The sequence below is a fragment of the Pogona vitticeps genome, chromosome 2 (assembly GCF_051106095.1).
Source record: "Pogona vitticeps strain Pit_001003342236 chromosome 2, PviZW2.1, whole genome shotgun sequence".
NCBI classification, from domain to species: domain Eukaryota; kingdom Metazoa; phylum Chordata; class Lepidosauria; order Squamata; family Agamidae; genus Pogona; species Pogona vitticeps.
The window spans coordinates 73,794,789-73,815,905 of NC_135784.1; the positions used below are offsets into that span (position 1 = coordinate 73,794,789).

The 21,117-nt window shown below is 39.0% G+C and overlaps 1 protein-coding gene across 2 annotated transcripts in view; it reads right to left on the reverse strand.

The window, feature by feature from the left end:
• SLC6A1 (solute carrier family 6 member 1) overlaps window positions 1-20,741 on the reverse strand; it is a 155,320-nt gene extending 134,579 nt beyond the window's left edge. Inside the window, exons 1-2 of one of the 2 annotated variants that reach the window (XM_072989730.2) lie at window positions 20,476-20,576; window positions 13,907-13,963 (exon numbers count right to left, since the gene is read on the reverse strand). The gene's annotated coding sequence lies outside the window, so the exon portion shown is untranslated. Of the gene's footprint in view, window positions 1-13,906; window positions 13,964-20,475 lie in introns of both variants that reach the window. The other variant, XM_072989728.2, reaches the window with a different exon arrangement.
• Window positions 20,742-21,117: the final 376 nt, after the last annotated feature.

Sequence of the window (21,117 nt, forward strand, 5' to 3'; positions counted from 1 at the left end):
AAGAAGATAAATCTGCTGTATAAAACTCATGAGGATCAATTTCATGGTTTTTATCTAGAGTTTTACATAATAATAATAAAACCCTACCAGAGAAAAAACATAGAAGCTCATCCATTATTTTAGTCCTTTCCATCACTTATCCCTGTTTTGATGTTCAAAACAGAAACAGGTGCACAGATTTTTGAAAAGCCGATCTTACCTTTTCCCTTTCCTTATAATCTTTTTGTCTTACCTTCCCCTTTTATGTAGCCCATGTTGAGGACATGAAATTCCAAAGAGATCTACCACTGCTGCTTATGGGTTCCTCCTTTCAATTCACAGGGGTCACCAGTTATTCCTTCCTGTGCAGTGCATTCTGCCATCTCCCTACACAGCAAATTTCTTTCTATAAGCAATCCTTCTAATATTGCAGGTTTGATCCCATACATTGCAGGGCTGAGGGTGTACAATTTGGGAGATTATGTTCCTTTCTCCATAGAAAGAATGCCTTTCTCCAGTTTAAGAATGGGATGTGTCTAGATAAACCCTTAGCAGTTGCTGCACTCATAGCTAGATAATTAAAAATTGGGACGTTTTATTGGGACTAACTAAGGCTGGGATTAGATAACCAAATTATTCCAGCTGGGGTTGGTCTGAATCATTCCTAACAGGATCACTTTGAGGTATGGCATGTCATTTGGTGTAATTCTTGCAACCACATTAGAGATCAGCATGAATTAAGAAAGAGATTATTAAATTCATTCAAAAATTGCTAATTCATTGATTTGTATTTGTATGAAACATGATTTTTTTTGCAATTTTTGATTTGTAGATGCATTGGGCTCTAAAATGCCCCCCTATGCATATAGAGACACAAATTGCATGGAAATGTCTGTTTCGTCTCCTCTACAATCCCTCAAAGTTTGGTGACTATTGGGTTTTGGGTGTCCACATTATACACCCACAAAGAGAGAGCCCCAGTAAAGTTCTCCCCAAGCACCTAGAGACACCAAAACCAAAGAGAAGCTTCCCATGACTCTTCTTTACAACATCTCCCAGTTTGTTGAAGATTGGGTTTCCAAGCCAGCTGCTAATGGACACTTTCCTGGAGGGGGACCCACTTTGTGGGTATATAACTCGGAAATCTGAAACCCAAACTTTGCCAATCATGCAGGACTTGTACAGGGGAATCAAGGAAAGCTTCTGTGAATCTGATGTCTCTAGGTGCTTGGAGGGATGTTTTATAGGGTTTTACATTAAAAAATTAATTGACAAATCAATTTGTTAGAAAAAAATCATAAATTCATAATTTGTGATTTGTTGACCATGACAAATCATGAATCAAAATGAATCACAATTTTTCTGATCAATGCCCATCTCTAATATACACTTACCAGTCATTAATTAATTCGATGGTTCTGCTCTCCAGTATTGTCAATGCTTGCCAAAATGCTTACACAGAACAGGCTAGCTAAATAGGAATGGCACCACACTGTGTAGGAGCCACTGGTCCTATCTTTTGTACATGCTATTTTAACAGATTATAATGGTTGCCCCTTGAGAAAGACCTCAGATGTAGAATTTATGTATGGACAGCAATAACCTTTACATTGTCTGATACAAAGCAGTATAATGCTTTAAGGAATAAGTAACCATACCGCGGGGCATAGGCATCAAGGCTTCCAAAAAGTTCATCAGAATGGGGACTGAGACAGGATTCTACCCAATATAGCAATTAAAGATATCAGCATTTTTCAGATACTTCTTCTTATGTCAAGTATACACCAAAACTTTAACCTACAGCTGCATTTTCATAGATATAGAGATTGCTGTATCTCCAATTCCATTTTTACTGGGTTTTTTTTCCTCCATAGGACTGAGCATATCACTGATAATGCCTGAATTGTGAGCAATGCTTATTAATAGGAACTGGCAAAGAAAATGGGAATAGGCTACATAGGCTACAAATTCAGGAGAGTTTTTTCTTTTCTTTTCTTTCTTTTTTGGCTGACTGTTTTGTCACATTCAAGATATGTGATATCTGAATGAGCAATCTAAAACTGGGTTGCTATTTGGATGCCTGAAGGGGGAAAAAGACAGTCATTGCATGATGTGTTAAGAAAATATTAATACTTGTTCTGATAGGTGTTGGCACAATTGATGTCATTACATTCACACTATCTTTGAACAGCATTCAATACTGCTGTCTGCACATTCAGCTTTTAACATAGTTCACAAAAACACAAACACAGATTATTCCTGCAGCCAGTTTACAACATCAGTCCAGACCATTTTTTCAATCTCTTTCCCCGACCTTTATATGTGCATACTTCAGTATTTGCTGATCACTAAAAAGATAGATTTGAAAATCCCTAAACTAACACAAGTAAGATCATATTAGTAACAACTGACTGATCGCTATTATTGTTTTTATACAGTGTTAAGCAACTTGCAATTTATGGCAACTCTATGAATGAAGGACCTCCTAAATATCCTATTGGTAAAAGCCCTACTCAGGTAACACAAATTAAAGTCTGCAACTCATTCTGTTAAGTCAATTCCTCTCAGGTTTCCTTTTTTCCCCTACTGCCTTCAATGTTTCCTAGCATTATTGTCTTCTTCAATGAGAGCTCATTCACATACTTTAATTGTTTCTAACTAAGAGGGGAGTTCAGCTGTCCATTGATTTAGATTAATTTAAAAGATCCACATGATGTCAGTGCAGACTTCCCTTCCACATCTTTTCCATTTCAGAAATAGTTTGCTTTCTTGGGAATTGGTTGTTTTTTGGGGGGCAGGGGGTACCTATGTGATTCCAGGTCTACTATTTCCTTCTGTCCCTTTCTCTCAGAGAATCCCTATTCTTGAGAGGGTGTGCACTACACGAACTTCTCTGACATCAACTCTGATGTATTTTTCTCAACACGAGCAAGGCAGCTTCTGGTTGACTCTCTAAAGGGGGTAGAGTGTTCACCCAGCACTGCTGCCTATCACCCACTGCTTCATGCTTGGTATAAACAGGATGCTGTTTTACCGGGGGGGGGGAGAATCAACAGCTATAAGCTCTTCAAACTCTTCAGATTATTATCCATATTAGGAAGAAATTCACACCTCCTTCTTCACAAAAACCATGGAAGTTTCCACTACCAAGTCAGGCGCCTTCTTCCGCCCAGTTCTACCAGTATCACCCGCTCCAGTCAGGCTGGGCGGCTGAGGGGCCTAATGCCAAGGGAGGCCTGGTGGGAAAAAACTAGAAATCAGGCCTTCCCAGCAGTGGCTCTTCACCTCTGGAACAACTTACCTGCTGAGATCCGCCTGGCTCCCTCACTGACGGCCTTCAAGACTAACCTGAAGACATGGATATACAGACAGGTCTTCCCTACAGCCATTACCTAGCCTACCTACCCTTTTCATTCTCTCTCTCTTTCTTTCTCTCTCCTTCTTTTTTCCTTTCCCATCTTGGACTAATCTGGATTACATCTTAGTTTATTTTTATATTATATGTAAACTGCCCAGAGTAGACATGTTCTAGACGGGTGGTATATCAATCAATCAATCAATCAATCAATCAATCAATCAATCAATCAATCAATCAATCAATCAATCAATCAATCAATCAGAGACAAGGGTGAAGATAGAGCAGAGAATGGGGGAAAACCTGAGAGGGAAGAGTGGGAGAAAGGAGTAGGAAGGGTGAAGTCATGTATGGAAACTTACAAGAGAAACTTCCCAAACCAGGGGCAGATAATAAAATGCTGGCCAGCCAAGATTTTCACTTGTTTCTTCAGGAGGAGCATTAAGTCTAATAAGACACCCAAGTTATTTACTTGGTTCACAAAGGGATTTTTTTCCCATTGATTCATAAAGAGGTGAAACTGGTTGGATAGCTCAGTGGTTTAGGTAACTGGCTGCCGAATCAAAATTTGAGAGTTCGATTCCCCACTGCACCTCCTGTGAAGTAAAGCCAGCCTGTGTGGCCTCAGGCAGGCTGCACATTCCTAGGGTGCCCCCAGAAGAAGGGAATGGTAAACCACTTTTGAGTATTCTATATCTGGAAAATCCTGAGGATTGTTGCCATAAGTCAGGATGGACTTGACGGCACATGAAGATGATTATTATAGAGAGGTGATAACTGAATCTATCAGTCATTAATGGCACTGGAGGAGGAAGAGAGTGACAGTTAAACACCTTTTTAAAAAAAAAGCCAAAGAGTTCCCCTGGATACTCCAACCACTGAGGCACTAGGGAGGTGTGAGACTGAAGTCACCATTAGTATTTATAGAAAGAAAGAAAGAAAGAAAGAAAGAAAGAAAGAAAGAAAGAAAGAAAGAAAGAAAGAAAGAAAGAAAGAAAGAAAGAAAGAAAGAAAGAAAGAAAGAAAGAACTTTGCAAATGCCAAATACCATTCTGTGTTCTTAAATCTCTCTTTCTTTTGTTCTCTCACTCAGCTTTGTTTTCAAAACTTTACTTAAATATTATTCTACTATTAGTATATGTGTGCATATGATTGTGGAAGGATGATTATTGTGTAGAGCACTGGTTCTTAACCTTGGGTTACTCAGGAGTTTTGGACTGCAACTCCCAGAAGCCTTCACCACCAGCTGTCCTGACTGGGGTTTCTGGGAGTTTCAGTTCAAAAGCATCCAAGTAACAAAGGTTAAGAACCACTGGTGTAGAGCTTTGAATGGGTAGTTCACACAATTGGGACACTGTGTAGTTCCCTCTAGGTAATGGTTGCTTGCATTACCCCTATTTGTGGAAGTGTTTGGTTTTTTGGTTTGATTTGTTTTTAAGGGGGTTTGTTTTTAAGGGGGACAGAGGAGATCCCATGGGACCAGAATATTTCCTAAAGTACACAGGATGGGTCAGTGCAGTTCTGATCTGTATGCCCTTTATTGGAGCATAGAGTAGATTTGTATAGTAGCTTCCATACATGAATGGGTCTTTCTGAAATACTTTTGCTATCCTTTAGTAACCCACAACACTCTTTTATGAGTGTGAATTTTTTATCATTTGTGTTGTGCTGATATACCACAACTCTCCAAATTATTTTATTTATTTTATTTATTTATTCAACTTATATGCCGCCCACTCTACCCAAAGGTCTTTGGGTGGCTCACAATTGAAAAACAATTAAAATACAATAAAAGATAGAACGATTAAAACACAATTAAAATACAATCTAAAAATTGCCATCAGGACCCACAGTTGATGTTATTTCAATTAAAAGCCTTCTGGAACAGGAAGGGTTTGACTTGGCACCGAAATGTCATCAGAGTCAGCGCCAGACGAATCTCAGTCGGGAGAGCATTCCATAGTCTGGGGACAGCTGCCGAAAAGGCCCTTTGTCTACAAGCCGTCCTTCTTATGAAAGATCTAGTTGCTGAAGGGATGCAGTTCAGTGTCCTTGACCCTTCAAAGATTGGTGTATAAATTACTTTGAGAAAGAATATCAGGCAGTTTCCACTTATTTTTTTTAATTAATGAAAGAGATCTGTGTGCATTGGTCAAATCTCACAGAGTATGCAGAAATATCTACCCAAAAGTTTGAGGAAAGGTTCCTTAGAATCCCAGCCATTTTTATCTAAATAATTGCAATTTTGAATCCAAATTTTGAAAGCTCAAACTGTTTATACTAATAAAAGAGTGTTTGTTTGTTTGTTTCAGAGTGCTTAGAAATCCCATATATGCCACAATGAGTTCCATGACAACTCTATGAACGAAGGACTATAAGGCTAACAACTTTTCTACCGATATGTATGTAGTCTATTATATGTGAAGCAACCTCTCGTTATTTATTTGGTTTATCAGTTTCTCTCTCACTACTTGAGTGTCTCAGGACCATCTTTTAATACAGCATGTTTTACAATCATTGAGCTTAGTTACAGACACATCATCAATTTAGAAAACTATAGCTGCTTCCTCCACCTTTCCACCTACAAAATGTTCCAGAAAGCAGCAAGCAGTAAGGCTTTCAAACTACTTCACTTAATTGTAGAGTGGCTTCAAGTTTTGCTAGATCAGAATCCTTTCCCTTTGTTCATCAAACTCTTTCCATTCTATCTGCAAAACAATTCAAATCTTTCTGAGATAGTTTTTTTTCCTACAGTGAAAAATAATCTTTCATTTATTCATGATCAGACTCTTATCTTTTGCTGTCAGTTTTCTTTCTTAGGTTCTTATGCTCATTGTGTAGATAGTGCACACTGCCTCTATGCTTCTTTCCCTTCAGTTAAAAATAGAAATTACTTTTCTGAATTAAGTTCAATGTGTGTATTCATTTGTGTAGAAATTAATCATGCTTCTGAATACATTCTTACGACATGCAGGAAAAAAAAAGAAACAATTCATCCGAATTGAGTTCTACTAGGTGTGAATTTCACTGATCATTATAGAAAAATAAGGGTGGATAAAAGATGTCGTACAAAAATCTCATGGACAGGCTATCTGTCCAGTTTCCCAATTCTCTACATTTAGCTGAGCTCCTCAGGCAGATCAGGGTGGCAAACAGAGAAGTCCCCCAAGTCATCTTGGCCTGATGCAGGTTTCACTTCAAGGGATTTAGATTTCATTATTTTTCTTTTTAATTAAACTTTGGAGGTATTTACTACTGTTAGTCTACTTGCTTGTTTGTCAACATGGGGACGTTGCTCTCCCCTGAGTAGAATCCAATGTGAGCCGGTCTCTTTGATTCAACAACATGCCTTTCCCTCCATTTATACAATGTATAAACTTTATTTTAAAAATCCCAGTCCATTCTAGTTTGGATCCATTGACTTGTTCCTTGTTTCAGTATTAAATTTCTTTCTCAACCATTTTTCCTAGCTTTTCTGCTGAAAAAAATAACTTCTTTCTTTCCTTCTTTCCTTCTATTTCTGTGCTGCTTTTCTCCCACTTGAGGGACCCAAGGCAGCTCACATATTACGGAAAAACAACAACAAACCAACTAAAACCCCAATAAATCATGACATTAAAAAAGAATGAAACCTACAACAGTATTAAAACAATAGTTAGAACTGTTAAAATAGATTTAAAATACACATAAAATAATCATGATATCCAGTACACTATTTATAGTTTATAATTCTACTTCAATTAAGTTTAATGTGTATTAGCTTTATCACTCATTTATAGTAGGCACTTTAATACTTTTTGATTAAACCCGCGCGACAGCACTTGCTATGAATTTTGAAAAATATATATTTTTATTCCCAATCCATTTGAGTTCATATCTTTTCTCATTCTATTTTTGTTTAAAGTACTATTACAGTGGTGCCTCGCTTAGCGATTGCCTCATTTAACGATGTATTCACTTAGCGATGAGGTTTTTGGAGAGATCTTGTGCTCCATTTAGCGATGTTTCCAATGGGGGGATTTCACATAGCGATGTTCAGGACCTTGCTTCGCTTAACAATGACAGTTTAGGTCCCCCTGTTTCGCTTAGCGATGTTTTTGACAGCTCCGTTTTTGCTATTTTTAAAAGGTGTTAAATTGTTTAAAATGGGTTTAGAGTGCTTGAAATTGTTAATGCACTTAATAAACCCTTTGTTAACCAAATTTGGCTTCGTTCTGACTCTTTTTGAATTTTTGGTGATTTTTTTCTCCCCCATTGAAATGCATTGAAAAGGTTTCAATGCATTCCAATGGGGGAACCGCGTTTCGCTTAGCGATGTTTCCTATGGCAATTTTCGCTTAAGGACAGCAATCCGTTCCCATTGGAATGGATTATCCGGTTTTCAATGCATTTCTATGGGAAAACGCGTTTCGCTTAGCGATGTTTTCCCATAGCGATGAATTTTTTAGCACCAATTAAAATCGTTAAGCGAGGCACCACTGTACTTTATTATGTTTTCCTCCTCCTCTTCCTCCGTATACAATAGTTGTTTGTTTTGTACAGTGTGAGTTGCCATTTGCCACTTTTCTGGGCCTCCTCCTTCATTTTTACAAAAAGAGGCTGCCATCTCCTGCTGACATTGGGACTACCGAAAGTGTCCATTGGGACTACTGAAAGTGGAATTTGTGGGTGAATAAAATAATTCAGAATCTGTATCTATAGCCATGGCAAAGATATAGTTAAGTTAAAACACATTAAAAAACTGGCCTCGTATCTATAAGGTTCTTCAGTGAGTGGATCAGATAGATGCCCATAGACCTGAGAGAGGATAGTGCCAAAGAGCATGCTCTGCTCCTTGTCCCTGATTGGCTCACCTCAGGTGGCAAGAACATCTAGAGTACCACCTCCAAATACTCAATGTTTGAAGACAGGACACATATGGAATGAGAGGCTCCTTCAGACATCATAAACTTCGTGCCATTAGAGTTCAAGCCAGAATTTTGGATTGTGATCAGAAAGGAAGTAGGATTTGATGTGAATAGACTCTGAACTCAGATGCAGTGTGCTGCATAGGTCCTGATTTCTATAACAATCCAGAAGCTAACAGTAGTGAGACCAGAAGAAATTAATCTTCATGCGGAGAATGTCTCACAGTCCTGTTGGGGAATCTCTAGGAAAAGTAAATCAAAGCATATTCATCTGATCACACTGCAAATTACGTGAAATTGAACAGTGATGATGTTCTTAAATGTTCCCGAAACTGTTCCTGTTTTTCTCTCTTGATATTCTTCAGTGGTGATATTCTTCATCCATCCTTCTCTCTTGCTTTACTATAGCTCAGAATATGCCATACTTCATTGCTTAAATATAATTACATGCCATGATTTTAGTGTGACTTTTAATTTGGTAGCAGGTATGATATACTGTCACTTCACGGATTGCTGCCTTGTTGTGGTGAAGGGGCTTGAGTAATTCTGAGAAGCTATGGACTATGCCATGCAGGGACTGACACCAAAGAACTGACACCAAAGAAAGATGTTCTTTTCATTATGGGGGACTGGAATGCTAAAGTAGGGAGTGAAGAGATAAAAGGAACAGCAGGTAAGTTTGGCCTTGGAGTTCAAAACGAAGCAGGGCACAGGCTAATAGAGTTTTGTCAAGAGAACAAGCTGGCCATCACAAACGCTCTTTTCCAACAACACAAGAGGTGACTCTACACATGGATGTCACCAGATGGGCATTACTGAAATCAGATTGATTATATTCTCTGCAGCCAAAGATGGAGAAGCTCTATACAGTCAGCAAAAACAAGACCTGAAGCTGATTGTGGCTCTGATCATCAGCTTCTCATAGCAAAATTTAAGCTTAAACTGAAGAGCATAGGAAAGACCACTGGGCTTGTCAAGTATAATCTAAACCAAATCCCTTAAGAATACACAGTGGAAGTGAAGAATGGGCTTAAGGAACTAGATTTGGTGGACAGAGTGCCTGAAGAACTATGGATGGAGGCTCGAAACATTGTACAGGAGGCAGCAACAAAAACCATCCCAAAGAAAAGAAAATGCAAGAAAACAAAGTGGCTGTCCAACAAGGTCTTACAAAGGAACATTTTGTGCAAAGATGGACATGATATAAAGGACAAAAATGGTAGGGACCTAACAGAAGCAGAAGACATCAAGAAGAGGTGAGAAGAATACACAGAAGAATTATACCAGAAAAATCTGGATATCCTGGACAACCCAGATAGTGTGGTTGCTGACCTTGAGCCAGACATCCTGGAGAGTGAAGTCAAGTGGGCCTTAGAAAGAAGGGCTAACAACAAGGCCAGTGGAGGGGACAGCACTCCAGCTGAACTATTTCAAATCTTAAAAGATGACACTGTTAAGGTGTTACACTCAATATGCCAGCAAGTTTGGAAGACTCAGCAGTGGCCAGAGGATTGGAAAAGATCAGCCTACATCCCAATCCCAAAGAAGGGCAGTGCCAAAAATGCTCCAACTACCATACAATTGCACTCAGCAGTATGTGGACTGAGAACTGCCAGAAGTACAAGCTGGATTTCGAAGAGGCAGAGGAACTTGAGACCATGATCACTGCAGATGTTGACAGCAGCCACAAAATTAAAAGACACCTGCTTCTTAGGAAGAAAACTATGACAAACCTAGACAGCATCTTAAAAAGCAGAGACATCACCTTGATGACAAAGGTCCGCATAGTCAAAGCTATGGTTTTTCCTGTAGTGATGTATGGAAGTGAGAGCTGGACGATAAAGAAGGCTGACCACTGAAGAATTGATGCTTTTGAATTGTGGTGCTGGAGGAGACTATTGAGAGTCCCCTGGACTGCAGGGAGAACAACCCTATCCATTTTGCAGGAAATCAACCCTGAGTGTTCAGTGGAAGGACAGATCCTGAAGCTGAGGCTCCAATGCTTTCACCATCTCATAAGAAGTGAAGACTCCCTAGAAAGGACCCTGATGTTGGGAAAGTTTGAAGACAAGAGGAGAAGGCGATGACAGAGAAGGAGATGATAGGACATTGTCACCGAAGCAACCAACATGAATTTGACCCAACTCCGGAAGGCAGTGGAAGACAGGAGGGCCTGGTGTGCTCTGGTCCATGGGGTCATGAATAGTTGGACACAGTTTAATGACTAAACAACAACTACTACATAAAGAACTAATTTGATGATAGGATTCAAAAGAAAGCGGGAAAACGCCAGAAAAAGCTTTTCACATATAGTACCAGAGACCATGCTATGAATATTTCAAGTGAAGAATACATACCATGGTCTCCGCCCTCAGTGGCCAATCTGATAATATGCATGAAATCAATTTTTTTCTTCTTTTTTCCTTTTATCATACTAAATATACAGTTTTTCGCTATTACCTGTGGTGTTCAGTATCCACGGGGGGGGGGGCTTGGAACCAATCCCCAGTGGATATAGGGGTCCTGATGTATATTCTTAACATTCTCTTTCTCTTTCTCATCTTTTCATCTATTATGTACTGCTTTATCAAACTTTGATCACAGTTTCCTGCAAATAACTTTTAAGGAAAATTTAGCATTAACATTTTGAGGACGGGGGGGGGGGGTCATTCTTCTCACCTATCTTTTTATTGTCTCCTTCAGGTTAGAATCATCCTAAACCTCAATTTACAGTTTTGCCATGAAGTTTGCAAAAGTGGCCTACTCTCTCATTGGATACTTGAATTAAGTATCCAAGAGATTTTCCTTGTCAAATCTAAATTGGAAGAAGAGGTGGAAAGCTTTGGACCTAAGGTGGAGGAAGGAGCACTATGCTGATATCAACATTGATGTCCCAAGTTCTTCTGAGAGCTTTTTGTGAAAGTAAGAAAATAATATACTTTCATCAAGCTTAATATAAAAGTAAAACAATAATTTTACTCCAGATGCTGCTGACCCAAATGTTACTGTTTCTACAGAAGTAAAACCTGGCTGGAACAGACACTGCTGGGGCAGGATTTGGCTTCAGTAGAAAACAAGTAATAATTTTAGATTTGAAAAGAAGATTTAATTGAGAACTCCACTGGGCATTTGATTAAGTCCCTAATGAATACAGCACTGGAGCTCAGCCATAATGGATGGCACTCAATTCAGGATTTAACTTTAATAGGACTAGAACAAATAGTTTAATGAGATCATTTCAGCAATTTTTGCACCATAAGTGTACATTCATAGTGTTCCATCATATTTTTACACCCCAGATTTTCTTAAAAACAATTCATTCTGGCTTGAAGCAGCTAACCAAACACCCCTTGAAAGCTGTTTGCAGAGTCTTGGCTGTACATATGAACCACTTTAAAACTCAAAAATAATGCAATTTAGCTGGAAGAGGAGAAAGGAATTCACTATGAAACCAGAGATCAAATGGAATATGAGCATGGTGTCATCAAACATTGGGTTACAATGTTATATCACAATGGTAAAGTTAAGGACCAAGCTTATAGGGGCCGGTAGGGAGGAAGGAGATGGAACACTGGTAATACATTGGAAGGAAAGTTTCTTACTTGCAGAACTAGTTCCGTGCTGTGCTCACCCCGGGCAATGGCCCTGGGGTGCACACACTCCAAGCTTGAGGGATCTCCTCTTCCTCCTCCTCCTCCTCCTCCCTTGTTTTTCACTAGAATTCAGAGATTCTCCCTACCAGAGCAAGGCGAAGAAAATTCATTTTCCTTCCCTACAAAAATCCACTCTTCATTATATAAATCTTTCTCTTCCCCCCCCCCCCCCATTTAATGTGCAGCTGTGTATAGGGGGACTTCCCATCAAATTGGAGGATGCTCTTCCTTGCTCTGGTCAGGAGCTGCCTATGTGAAACCCTAGCCAATTGATTACAAGACTGATGGTTGTTGTAGTTTTTTCAGGCTGTTTGGCCATGCTCTGAAGGTTTTTCTTCCTAACATTTCACCAGTCTCTGTGGCTGGCATCTTCACAGGACAGGAGTTAGAACTCTGTCTGTGTTCTGGTGTAGTGTGGGTATTTGTAGCTGTGGGATCAGCTTTTTGTCCTTTTCAGGAGATTGGGTGATTATGGTGATCATGGTTTTTTGTGTGTTATGGGTGTATTTTTGTGATAAGGGGGGGAGATGATCTATCACTGTGATTGATGCAATGGTCCCCAAGCCCCGGTCCGCAGCCCAGTGCCAGGCCATGGCCTTGGCTGTAAACTGCTGTAAACTGTGACCCAATGCAAGAAGTCAGATATAGGGTATTGCATCCTCAATATACCTATTTCATTTGTACATGGACAGGTAGTTGCATTAAAGTTACCACCTTATCTTTCCCATTCTCAGAGACCATCTAAAAAGAAGAGTACCGTAAGTCAATTCTTATTTTTCCATTCATACTGAAGGCAATGGTAATGGCAGCATACATTGTCGAAAGTAATCTCCATTGTGTTCAGTGAAGTTGCCTGGCTGGATAGCTAAGTGAGATGTAGCATCTGGCTACATACTTTGGCATAGGGAGATGTGGTTTGGGACAAGCTGCACAGTCCCAGAATGCAACCAGAAGTAGAGAACAATTAAGGGAACACTTCTAAGTACTGTACTCTATACCTAGAAAACCCTGAAAAAGCCCACTGTAAATAGGAATCCACTTCAAGGTGTGGAATTATTGCTGGCCTATTGCTGAATAGCCCCTTGGGCCACAGCTTCCAACCCCTCAGAATTCAAAAGACAACACACCATTTGCTTGGAGAGAAAAAGTCCACATTTTTATTGGTTACAGCAGCAGTCCCTGGCTTAGCATTAGGGAGTTGGATCTCCTGCATTTAGAGCTATGACTGCTCCCTGCCCCCATGTTTACCAACACCCGTTTCAGCAGACACTAAAGTGTCAGCCCTCTAGAAACTACATGGGTGTACACCACTACATAACTCTTTGCTCCATCCTTAGTCTCCCCTCCACCACCACCCCATACAGAGTGATTGGTTTTTTAACATCCTGGGCACCCAAGATTTCAATTTGTTACCCTTCATATTGCTTGGATCAAATCCCAATACTCCCCCAAAATTCCATGAGAGCTAATAAAAGATATACCTCCATGTACAATAGAAGTAAATGGGGGTGACACTGTTTCAGAAACCTCGAGGAAGTTGCATAGAAATTAGTTGACCTCCCTAAGAAACATGGGTAGCAGGTACAATTGACAATTTAGTGCATTGTATTCTTGTATGTGTGTGTGTGTGTGTGTGTGTGTGTGAGAGAGAGAGAGAGAGAGAGAGATGTCTCTCTCTGTGTGTATATTTTACACAGACTGCAAAAGCATAACATCATGAAGAAGAAAAGTCACTGTCTATTTTAAATTGTAGCAGCCTCCAGTGGTGTCCCTCTTGTGAAAGCTAGCAAAAGAAATCAGTAAAAAAGTCAGCTGAGACTTCTTACTCTATAATTTCCTTTATACTGCATATTGCAGCACTTTGGGAAAGTAAGGTCTCCAGCTGTGATACCTTAATTCAGTGAGGTTGTATACAGCAGGAGCCAGCAAAGAGAGTGAATAACTCAGCAATTTGGTATGAAGTTTGGAGGAGGAAAAACAAAGTGGAAAGAAAATATGGTGCCCTAACTTACCTTCAGTAGACTTTTTAATGGACTTTTTGTAGGGTTTAAAGCATGTGCTCTGTTGCTCTGAAAAACAGGACCAAATCATATCAGCTTAAGAACAAGAATATACCACTGACTCAATGGGAATTCTTATGTAACCCTATTGGCTTGATGGATTTTGTCCAGTTTGGACTAACAGCTGAATTTGTTGGATTTGTCCCAAGAAAAGCATTTTTATAGACAAAGGGTGAAATCCTGTGGAATTGTTATACAAAATTATTACTATTCAGGAGTTCCTGGCTGGCAATTAACAATTGCCATCTAGAAACTGATTGAATGTTATGCTTTTTACATAATCAAGCAACAAGATTTCAGCCATTGCCAGCCAGCATTGGGCACAGTCTCCAGGAGCTGATGAAATTGTTCAGGTATCTGTTGGGCATGTTTTAATTCTGGATTTCCTGCACTGAGTAGGGAGTTTAACTGAAAAGTCCTGCAAGGTTCCCGCCAATGTTTTTCATGCTGAATCTATGGGTGAATCCAGTTATTAGCCTCATCTAGAGTAGACCCATAAGTAGTTATAACAGGGTAGCCTTCACCCATAGAATCAATGGCAATTATATAAATTTTGGCTTATTACATTCAAAATATTTTTGGATCTACTTTAGTTGGGCTAACAGTTGTATTTAATGCAATGAATCTATGTTTCTAGTGCAACTCTGTGATAACCAAAGGAAGACACAGGCACCATGCAGTGGTCAGCCTGTGACTTTGCAACCTGAAGAAGCTCATTTTGGCCTCTTCTTGAGTTAGTCATTTTGGACTGCTAATGAATTGCAGGTTGTGTTGTTTTATTCACTGTATCGCATACAGCTATAAAAACAAAAACCAATAACCAAATGAAAAAAATATTGTCTTTGATGAGGACCCAACTGAATGCTTGTGACAATGAAAGAAGCGCAACAGCAAATCCTGGAAGTGTTGTGTCTCCATCCTGTGCACAACCTCCCTATACTCTCAGTATTGGTGCCAGAAGGCTGGAAACCCTTTCAGAACAGAGTATCGAGTACCACAGGGAAGGAGAAGCAGCAAGATTCCCACTGTGGGCATGTCAGTGCTGTATATGGAGAGAGGAAATTGCTTCCTCTGTGATCCAGTGACAGGCATTTTCAAACAGTGCATGGACCCTTTGGGAGCCTAGCCTTGTTTTTAAAACGTCGTAGGAGAGGATCGTGTGAGGCTAATACGGTACAGTAGATTTGACTGGGGGATTGTTTTCACGAATGAAATATTGGAAGGCAGGGGTGACTTGTGGACTGGGACAGATGGTGTCCCACCCCTAAATTTCAGCAGGGACACCCCCCTGGCAAGGTCAGGAGTTGCTCTCATTGGCAGATATGAAAACAATTTCTTTCAAACCAAGTTAGCTGACTTAGTTAACCTACACTTACTTCAGCTAACTTTTTCTTCACTGATCATAGCAAGGAAGTAAAATTGCTTCTGCAATAAATTATTCCACATAATGATGAAAGGAAACTATAAGTCTATATTTATAGCTAATATAAAAAAACAAGAGCAGACACATGCTGCTATATCTCTCAAGGTATTCTAATAGCCTGAAGGTAATATGTTTCAGTTAGGTGTCAGATTGCTATAATTTACCTCAGAAAATTGCTTCACAGTGGTTTGGGGAAATATTGATAATGTAAATATATTTTCTAAAAAATGATGCACTTCACCGTTTTTCAAAATAAGCCATATCTTGTTACCGCAAGTGTTGCATAGAAATGTTATACTCGATGGCATGTCTCCATTGCAATATTTCATGAAATTTCATTATACCAACACTTTCTAAATTAGCTGAAAGATACGATGGGCAAAATAACACCATTAATAGCAATATCAAAGCAAGAATTATTGATAATAAAATTCACCTTTCAGCACCTTCCCCCAAGATGTGACACCCTCCAGATGTGTTAGATTACAAGTCCCATCAGGCTGCATACTATGGTGGGTGGAAATGATGGGAGTAGTAGATCAACACAGGTGGAAGTGGAATCAGTAAATGTCCGTAAAATCAGTAGCATCCAGAAAAGAGAAATGGTTTTCTAAATGTGTTTGTAAATAAAGTCCTCACTAAATTGAAAGAAATTAATATACTTTTATGTTTAGGCAACAGCCTTAATTATAGGTTATACAACTTTTTAGTACAGAAATAGATGTTAGAGATAGTCACAAGTAGGCATTCATAATTATAGTCAAATGTGTGTTAATGTCTAGTTAGTCTTCCAATCTTTTTGAAAGCAGATTTCAAAGGAACCCTCGGCTTAAGTCCTGGAGACCAATTGCCAAACAAAGCAGGCTAATCTGTGTGATCCCTGAAATGAGGGAAGCTTTTGGCCTGACACTCACTTTATCACTTTAGTTAAAAATGTTCCTGTTCCTCTCATGGGCTATTTGTAACATCTATTTCTAGCTGTAGTGATGCTGGCCTTCCATCCAGAAAACTGGTCCTTTCAGGTTTTGCAAATGATCCTTTCTTTTCTTTTTGAATCATTTTGTTCCTTTGCAATGATTTTTATCTCTGTATAAAATAATTTCTATATACTTAATTACAATGTGCGCGGTTGTTAACTGGTATTTATGTGTACATACATTTATGTGTACACATATGTAGAGCTATTCCAGTATGTCTTTAGGTGCAGAAACTCCCAAGGCATTTTAACTGAAACCTTTAAAACCACTAAGAAAAAATGACATATTAAATAAAAAATTAAAGCCTCTAATTTAAATGCAAAACCAATGTCAATTAAAATTAATGGCACACAAGGCCACTGATGTCATCCACTACAATCTTTTATCAGCAATTAAAAGTTTACAAATCCCACCCATGTCCTGGTTCCAACCCCCCACCCACTTTATCCCATAGAAGCCTTGGGATGGACAGAATGCTTTAATACTCAAAAATGTCCCCGCTGTAGGGACAAAGGCCAGTGGCGTTAATTTTTAGGTCTTAAAGACTTTAATGGGTTTCTCCAGAATGATAAGGACCCCTAGGGAGCTTCAGAGCCTGTGATGGGGTGGGAATTGGAAACTTTAATTAATGATAAAATGACATGGCTGATGATGTCCTGATCTGTGTGCACTCAGAGCTACAGCAACAGGATTTCAGCCGTGGATTTACGAATCCAAATGGTCAAAGAAACAGTTTTTTTACTCCCACAAAAGGGCCAGGTAGGCCTTTTTCTGGGTAAACATTCCCTCAATCAATATGCAAGCAATGCAATATGTTTTTTTTTTTTACAAAACTCCATGCAAGAAATGATGAAGATCAATTTATACATCAGATTTTCTATACAATAATCAAAACAAATAAAATAACTTCTATATTTTCAATTACAAAATAGGAAATATTTTCAAATAGTTTTAATTTTTAAAATTAATCCTTCTAAATCTTATGCACAAGCTGGTCATCATCATTGCTTGCTTGGTGAATATTCTATAATTTAGGAGGAAAAATGGAAAAGGATCTGTTTCTATTGTTCATTTATTGCACTTTTTAAATGATAGAGACATTAAGAGAATATCACAGATGTTCCTTATATTTTTAAGATATTTTGATATACATTCTTATAGCCAACAACAATTCACAAGGCAGATGTTACTCTCTGAGCATGCAGGCAGGTATGTATGGGTAGATATATCTTGGTGGAAGGCCATCATTTAAACATTTTAGGTTTAGTGCCAGTATTTTTAATTGGGCTTAAATATGTATAAGAACCTGTGAAGATGGTACAAGTTCAGTTTTTTCTGAAAAGAATCGTATGTTTGCTACATGTAGAGCCAATAGTAGTTACAAAGTGGTACTGAGAGTCTGCCTCACATACATTTTATTACCAGTAATACAATTAGGACATGACTAAATTATAAATGATCCCTTCCCCAGAAAATGTATCGCTGGTTTACCAGATGAAGTTGGGGAAAGCACTCCTGGCTACCATCAACACCAAGTCATCAAAAGTAGTAACAGGTTCAGGAGAATTCCCAAACTGGGAACATGATTTTTAAGACTGAATGTAACCCATTGACATTGGATTGTACACTGACTAGAGAAACAAAAAGTCTAACTGCTATAACTTCCATCTTGTCTGGATTAAGCTTAACTTTGTTTATCGACAGCTAGTCATAAAAAGTGATATACTGTATTAATTTTCAACTTGGATCAGATAAAAGAGCATAGTAGTGAAACAATAAACCAAATTTCCAGATGACTTTACCCTACAGGAAGCCATCTTAATCTCTGTGTCAGACCACTGGTCTATCTAGCCAGATCTTGCCAGCACTGACCAGCAAAGTAGCACTTTAAAGATTTATTTGGAAGCTATCATGGATTTGTCAGATGCAGCCTCCATCAGATCCATGGAGTGAAGTCTCAGTATTGTAGACATTGACACATAAGCACATGGATACACATCCGTGTGTGTGTGTGTGTATGAGAGAGGGTGTGTGTGGTAAAAATGATTTTTTTAAAAATAATAATAATAATAATAGAAATGAATAAGGTTGATTGTTCTAATAGTGGTGGGAATTGATGAATGGGAAATACCTCCAAGCATCTATTAAATAAGATACCATGGGGGGAAGTCTTAGGAAAACAAAAACAAGAGATAAGGTTAGTCTCTGTTTAGATATACATAGTGACTCTCCAGAGTTTCAGCACTACATGAAGATATCAAAAACTGAACAAGAGACCTTCTGCATACAAAATATGCTCTCTATCCCTGAGCTATGGCCTCTCCCCATGGTTCCATATTAAAAGTGCTAGAGTCAAGATGGAGGCCTAAAGCATTCCATTTGATGAAGGCCAGGCATCTGAGAAGCAGTTTTCCAGCAGTAGTTTTGAAAACCTACCCATCAAGAACAATAAAAGCCACTGGAGCACACTGGCCTTTAGCCCTACCCAGCAAGGTATCCCAGAATAACACCATGATGAAAGCATTGAAAGCTACTAAGAGATCCAGGAGAAAGAAGGTTTCAGCAGTTTCTACATGGCCAAGAAACGCAGTTAGTAGCATAAGCTATTACTAAATAAGTTATTGTACAGAAAGGAAATCTGAATGGAAAATTCTTTAAATATTTACTTGAGCTCAATTTGTTAATGCCATCCTTACAAACATCCTGTAGACCACACAGAGGCTATATTTGCTGAGTATGTGGCTGCTCAAAGCTCTGTGGCTCACCCAAAGCCACTAGACTAGCAACATCACTACTGTGAATGTGACATTCTTACCTTTAAAAAAATCCTAACTTTGGATCTTTAATAAAAATTAACAATTACCTCTTTCCACAGTGAGTAAAATTTAGATCTTGAGTTGTTCATTAGCACAAATACAAATGTTTAAAGAGATGGCTTAAGGTCATTTCACTCTGCTATGGAGTGTTCTGCCTTGAACCCAAGGTTGCTTGATATGCTTATAAATGATTTGAAGGAAGTACAGAAGTGATATTCATCAAATTCTAGATGACACTAGAGAGCCTCATGGCGCAGTGGTTAAACCACTGTACTGCAGCCAAAACTGTGCTCACGACCTGGGGTTCAATCCCGGGTAGCTGGCCTCAAGGTTGACTCAGCCTTCTATCCTTCCACGGTCGGTAAAATGAGCACCCAGCTTGCTGGGGGGGGGCAATGTGTACCCTGCATAATTAACTTGTAAACCGCCCAGAGAGTGCTTGAAGCGCTATGGGGCGGTATATAAGCAGCACGCTTTGCTTTGCTTTGCTTTGCTTTGCTTTGACACTAAATCAAGATAGATGGCTAATGTCTCAGAGGACAGAATATGGATACATGGGAGAACTGGGCTAAAACAAAATGAATGGATTTCCATAGGTGAAAATGCAAATGTCTACATTCAAGCAAGGGGGGGAAATCCAATGGACAACTACAGCAGTATATGTGAAAAGCACAGATGGGTCTTAGTAGAACACAAGTTAGACATGAATCTGCAGGGTGTTGTGGCAGCAAACAGAAAAATGAATTCAGTTTTAAGCTGCATTTGCAGCTTAAATAATGTTTTTTTAAAAAAATCAGCATTCTTGCACAGTTGGGGGATTTTTTACATGAGCAGGACCCCCCCCATTAGATTCATAAATGAACACATGTGAAAAATGAGTATGAAATGATGCAGGACAAAGCACTCCCCTCTTATGTATGTCAACAAACTGGGATTCCCTAAAGCCGGAATAAGAATGTTGATTCCAACTGGTTTTCTCACTGTTCATATTGGGTGCATTTCAGTATCCCTGTTTTCAATTAATCTAGAAACTCATTGTGAGGAGATAAGCTTCAATACTAAAAGATCTAATGCACATGAAGTTTATGAAATATCACACATTGCACAGGCTAAAACATTTGTGTAAAACATTGCCAGAATGTAAATCATGGAAGAGAAGAGGAGAAATTTAAAGTAGACGCAGAAGGTGAAATAGGAAGACAAGCAGGATTATCAGGAGAAGGAACTTCTACCAGTGGGAAGGCTGTATTCACGTCAACGTACCCCAGGGCCCCAATTTCAATACAATACAACACTTGAACTTACCATCTAAGAAAACAACTGAGGCAAGTTGTATTTGTTGTCAAAGTCTGCTCGCTGTTTTCTGTGGAGAAGTTTTCCGACGGAGTGGTGCTGTATGTGCACCAGTAAGGTAATGAAAGGATGTTTTTATAGTAATGCCCAACCTGTTTATTTCCATTGTTTTTCGTGGGTTTCAAATTAGTTCCTGAAGGAGAGATGATTGGGATGCTGTTGTATTTAGTGGCAACATGCTGTTTCTCCCGTGTGGTTGGAGCACTTCTACTAAATGTGAAGCTGCTGAGAGTTGGCACTTCTCGAACAACCCCAGCTGCTAAATGGCCTTGCCTGCTCTTAATGTCCTTTGAAGTTAGGCAGAGGTAGTGAGGGCAAAAGAGACCTAAGCTTTTGTTCTGGGTTCATTCCTTGTATAGTTCTGTTTTGCATTAACAATTCATTGTATAGTTCTGTTTTGCATTAACAATCTGGTTCCCACAGTCCTCGGCTCTGCTGTTCTGCTCCCGACAGTGCTTCACTGATTTGCATTCTTAATTGCACATTATTAGAACATGTTTCACAAAGCAAGGAAACCACTTGCTGGAGACATTTATTTATTTGTTTATTTAAACACTCATATTCTATGTATCTCACTAGATACTACCTTTATAA